General features: G+C 33.6%; 1 protein-coding gene across 1 annotated transcript in view; it reads right to left on the minus strand.

The window, feature by feature from the left end:
• The window catches only part of LOC135135550 (caskin-1), a 77286-nt gene extending 73089 nt beyond the window's left edge, over nt 1-4197 (minus strand). The window contains exon 1 of the mRNA XM_064064632.1: nt 4121-4197. The gene's annotated coding sequence lies outside the window, so the exon portion shown is untranslated. The remainder of the gene's footprint in view (nt 1-4120) is intronic.
• Between the last annotated feature and the right edge of the window lie 1803 nt (nt 4198-6000).

A 6000-nucleotide genomic window follows, 5' to 3' on the forward strand; every position in this document is an offset into this window, starting at 1 on the left:
GCAAGCTGTCCGTTTCCATCTCTCTGTTGTTTGTCAGTGATTTTGCGAGAGTCTTAAAAGATACTTGGTCAATTCTCTAGAGAACTATGATATGATACGTACAAGAATTCTTTAAAGTAAAAAGCCATTTTTTAATATTTTTAGTTTTTGGACATTTGAGAACTTAATTCTTTTTATTATACTTTTTTTTTATTAAAATACAATTGACGTCAATGCATGAAAAAAAAAATTCAATTTTATAATTCCACCAACACTCACAATCTGGGCCTACCGTGACCTAGACGTGTTGAAAATTTTAAAAAGTATGTATAATGACGTTAATTCAAATTTTCAAGTGTTTAAAAATATTACATATTACTATCACATTCAAACCACTTTTTAAAATTTTATGAGATGAACAAATTCTGTCAAATCTCTAAAACAGAAAACAAGTATTTCAAAAAATTTTCATAGAAAGAAAAAAAAAGCTCCAAAGTTATTTAAACAGAACTTCCCTAGCCTCGCAGGTAAAGCCGAACAAACGTAAAATTTAATTTTGCGAATATTTTGCATATTTTAGATGTCATTTATTCGACAAATGTTGAGATAGCGTCATCAATTTTTGGAGAAGATTTCAGAACCTTCGGTTTTGCAGCTTTAAAGTTAAATTGCAAAATGTTGATATAGAATTTTATTTTTTTCTAAAAATCTGGATGTTTACGGTAAAAACTCAACACGGATTCATAAACTACAAGTGCAGCGGTATGTAATTTTATAAAATAAATAAAATTTTGGAGATGACGTCATCCCATTATTGGTGGGGATATCCAGACAAATTTTGGTTAGCGTTTACGATCTACACATAATTCCTCACGTACGTTTAAAATTTGACAACAAGCTACCCAGTAGTTTCGGAGATTACCTGCCTGATAAAAATTGACACATGCAGACGGAAACGCGCGTGCTAATTTTTCGTACTCTAGGGGTCGCGAAACGTCGAGAAAACATAAAAGTCGGGGGGAACGTAATACAATAATTTAAAATTTCATTCTACCTTTAAAAAAAAATGGGGTAAGTTCATAAATTATAGGTAAAGGTATAAGTCAGACTGTATTAATAACATTTTATGCAGACGTCATCAAGGTTTTGGGTGGGGAGAATTACGTCAATTTTGACAAGTACGGTGTATTACGAATAACAACAGTACTGTGTATACAAAACCGTTTTTGATTTTATCACATTTTTAATATCCTGTATAAACAATTCTAAGATATATGAATACACTGTTAAATCACAAATAAGGAACTTCCGCTATAAATTTCAAGGAAATTACATTAAAAATTGAGCCAACATCATAAAGCCATTGGAAACTTGTACAATGTGGAAAAATTCGAATTCGCGACTTTTAAGTTAAATTGCACAATTTTGGTTCCAATTTTGACTTATGTAAGGTTAAAATTAGAGGGGGAATCACCGGTAAAGAATGATTTTATTCTAGACATTTTAAATAGCATTTATACAACGAAATTTTCAGGTGATGTCATTAAATATATTGAGGAGGATGATCAAACAAATTTTGTTTTGCGGTTTACCATCTACAGCAGTTCTTAAAATACATTTAAGATTTCACAACACTCAATCCAGAAAAAAATATATAACCAAGTCGCCAACAAATAAGACACACGGAAACGGAGGCCCTACTTTTACATACCTATTCTAGGAGCTATGAAAGGTCCAAAACATGAAATAAAACCATGAAAGCAAGATATAAAAATGAGTCGAAGATTGTTCCGACAAATGGTACATGCGAAATTTTATTTGTGATAACCTCTATACATTAAAAACAAATGTTAAAATAGTGGTAACGCTGTAAGAAACAAAAAATATGAAGCCGCTCACAGTAAGCAATGTACTACAGACTATCCTTGTGGAATATTAGTATAAAAGGTGCCTGCGAAATTTCGATTTTTTGCGAAAATTTGAATGCCTCAGGGATAACCGCAAGGCGGATTCATAAACCACAAATACAGGTGAATGTTATTAAATTGCGTTTACTTTGATAAGGATGATCAGACAAATTTTGTAAGCGTTTTACCAACTAAATACATGATATTCCTAACATTTTGAAATTAGAGACTGATTATTATCTGTCCAATAAAAATCGACACAGACGGCGGACAGATAGACAGACTATATACTTTAGAGGTCATGAATACCCAGAAAACATGAAAGTAAGAGTTTTCAAAAAGTTTTTAAAACAGCCCACAAATAAATCTCCGAAACTACCCAAACGATCACAATGAAAATTTAATTGTATTTTATGATTATCGTAAAGGCAATAAAACGGTAATCAAAATTTATGTCACAATCCCCACAAAGTGATGACACGATCCTAAAATATTAAGTAAATTTCACTTTAAACGTACAGTTTAACTTGCTCCTTAACCTGCGATTTAATAAACCACCCCTATTTTTAATTTTATGTTTCCGGGTTGTCTTAAAACAAAATTAAGTGTAGGCCATAAACTTTTAGAATTTGTCTCAAGGAATTATTTATGTGACAGAGTTCTTAGAAATGCATACCACTATTAATTTATTTCAAGAAGGTTCCTAGGAAAAAAAATATATGACTGCGTGCAATTATAGTTTTATTTTTAGACAAAAATCATAAAACTAGTAAATTTGGTACTCTGGTAAAGGTATTAGAACAAAAATTGTGTCGGAAGTTATCTATACAGAAATCTTTTTTTTTTCAGGTAAGACAGCCTATTTTCATTTTTTTGAAAACCAAAAATTTGGCAATAAATTTTTAACAGTGCTATCTATCTCCTGTACCAAATTTAATGAATTTAATGAATATTTGTATTTCAAAAATAAGTGCCTTATGGATTATACAATGGTACACACATGCATTATTGATAAAAAGTACCACCCATTTAATTTTTATAAAATTCTCAATAGAATCTTGTAGTAGATATTTTGTATACTCTAAACAGCCTCATACATGTCAACGTGTACTAAAATTTCGAAAATTCGAAAGTAAAAATATTCAAAATTTAATGACATGCCAGGCAAACTACGAATGATGCGAAAGGTTACCCTTTTTCCAATATTTCTCTCATAACCATATAATTCGAAATTGATAGCCAATATGAAAATATTCTGCAATATTTGTAAATAAAATTTTAAACGATGCTTTTAAAAGTGAATGGATTTCACATCTGTCCAAACGTGCTTTTTATTATTGTTTGGACAAACTGCATTAATACTGTAGTTAATTCACGTTACGCAATCACTTTATGAAAACATTTCATCCGTACTGAAGTCGATCGCATCTGGTATCAACACTTTTACGGTCGGCAAATTAAAATTATTAAGGTAGCACAATATCGGTGATAAAATCTTACATTAAGCAGCAGGAAGCTTTTAAATAATTTGAATACGCTCGATAAATATACGCTGCAATACAACGCAACGCAGTGAAATTAATAACACGGCAAGAACAACAATGGGTTTCTTTTCCTCTTGCTCGGAGATAAGGGATCCAGTTGTGATAAAATTCTAAGAAACGAGATCATCCTTATCTGCTTAGCTGTTGACATTATTAGGAACGCTGTGTACTTAGCGCAGTCGTAAACACGGCACTAGGTATACGGTACTCGGAACCCGAAAAATACAGAATATTATCAAATATTGACCGTGCTGCATTATGAAAAACAAATAGAACAAGATGCGACGTCTCGGGCCAGAAAAAGCCGTCTCGAGCTCCGTCCATTAGAGAGGCCTGTCTGTTGCGCGACCTGACTGACACTAATTAATTCCTGAAAAAGTACCCTTAATGTGATTGTATAATCCAATTTCCTCGTTTCTGGTAAAAATGGTCGCCTACCGCGCGAAATTCCAGCACTGTCGTTCGATTATTAATTGCACCTGATTTATTAGGGGCATTAAAACAAATTACCGGCATTACCCGATAATATCGAGAAAATAAATAATTATTACGTGTAAAGCTTCAAGCGAAATTAACGAGCCGACGTATCTGCGGGACAGATAGCGCGAAAGCGAAATTCGCGTGGATGTCATTTTTCAGCGGATCGATAACGTCGGAAAAATTATTGCCGGCAACGATTTTCCAACCCACCTGGGTTCCATGCACCTTCACTCAAATACTCTACGCGAATACCACTCGACGACGAGCGCTCGCACGGACTGACGACTCGCGTTCCTAGGAGTCGCGGTCGGCCATGGTGCATCTTGATTGGCCATCGTGGCTCCGTTGGGCAAGGGTCGACCGGAAGGCCGACGCGTGGTGCCTGAAAATTGGCAAAAATGCAGCTTCTAATGCTGTTGCTACGCTGAAACGGGCAAGAACCGCACTGGTAAAGCTGCTTTCAGAATCAGTGGCAAGAAGGTGATCTGCTACTTGTCGCTAGGAAATAAATTGCGATACTTCATAACTGTGTTTTATAAACTAACAGAAGATAAATCAAACCGAGTTTATATATCACATTTATATATTATTGGTGTTGTGTAAGGTGTTCGTTATATGTTTGTTGTTTATTACGATGCAGAAAAAGTACGGTGTGTAAGTTCTTGCACGGGGTACTCATTTCTTTCTCGCATTAATTGCAGCATTCGCATGCAGCTCACGTAGCAAACTTTTATCTTTGGGAGAATAATCTAATTTCGTATTTTATTAAGGTGATTATAAAATATCGTGCATCAAGTTGGCCTTGTCAGTGTATTACTAATAAAATGTTGCCGCTTACTTAAGATGAGTAGCAAACTATCATTCGAGCTGAATTATTGGCTATCAAACAGCAAATAATTTGAAAAGGCTTTAAAATTTGGGTGTTATCACTAATTAATTATCTGCAAGGTAGGCCGGCGGCTTTAGTGTAGCAAATAAAGATCTCAAATACTTCGTTCTAAATAACATCAAAGATTTTCAAAGTTAAAGATGGCATTGACATTTGGGGTTTTAGAGTTCAAGATGCAGTCCCGACGTCATCTTGGAATCCAAAAACACTTCACTTGAAATGGACGATCCACCAACACCGCAATTTCTTGGAAACTACAATTGAAAATGTTGCCAGTGTTGTCAATTTTAATGATTTATTCAAGTGTGAAATATTTTAAGGTTATGTTCCATTTCATTCTCATTGACAGCTCGATTTTTACTTCCCGAACGCAAACTAAGGAAGTATAGTAATCGAGTCCATTGGGCGATTTGCTAGTCTCATGTTTTCTCGACGTTTTATGATCCTTAGATTACAAAAAAAAAGTTTCACATTTCCGTCTGTCTTTCTTCTGTCTATCTGTGTCGACTTTTATAATTCATCAATTATTTTACGTAAATGAAGTGATGTGTACATAGAACTCATTCGTCTTTACTTATAAACCACATTCCATTAACATAGGTTCATAAATAAGAAGAAGTTACATTCCACGTGTCCCCCTTTTAACTGACTCACCCTGTATATTATGAATATAGATGGTAAAACTTTGTCTAATCGTGCCGTGACGTCAGCTCAAAATTGCAAATAGTAAATGAGTTTTAAATTCATAAAATAAGATAGTCCTACACGTGTAGTTTATGAATCTGTGTTGAGTTTTTAGGCGAGACATCCAGATTTTTGGAAAAACAAAACAAAATATGTAGTTTAACAGCATTTTGCAATTTAATTTTGAAACAGCATAACCGAATGCTCTAATGTTTATTTTTTATCTTAAGCATGGTAAATGTTTAATCAAAATACATCTGTTTATTCCCCCCAAAAAATTGAGGACGTAATCTCAAAATTTTGCCGAATAAATCCTATCGAAAATTTGCAAGATATGATGACTGTATTTCATATATTTTTATACAAGGTGACTCAAAAAAAATTAATTAGTCGATTTATTTTTTTGATTAAATCAGAAACGGTTCGCTCAACTTTACCGAAAATTTGGGAATACAATACTGGTATTATTAGTAATAAATTGCATCTACCCAAATTGATATACGTGCCCTTGCAATAA

The sequence above is a fragment of the Zophobas morio genome, unplaced genomic scaffold (genome assembly GCF_036711695.1).
Source record: "Zophobas morio isolate AGI-343-1 ecotype UQ-CSIRO unplaced genomic scaffold, CSIRO_AGI_Zmor_V1 ptg000024l, whole genome shotgun sequence".
Lineage (NCBI taxonomy): Eukaryota > Metazoa > Arthropoda > Insecta > Coleoptera > Tenebrionidae > Zophobas > Zophobas morio.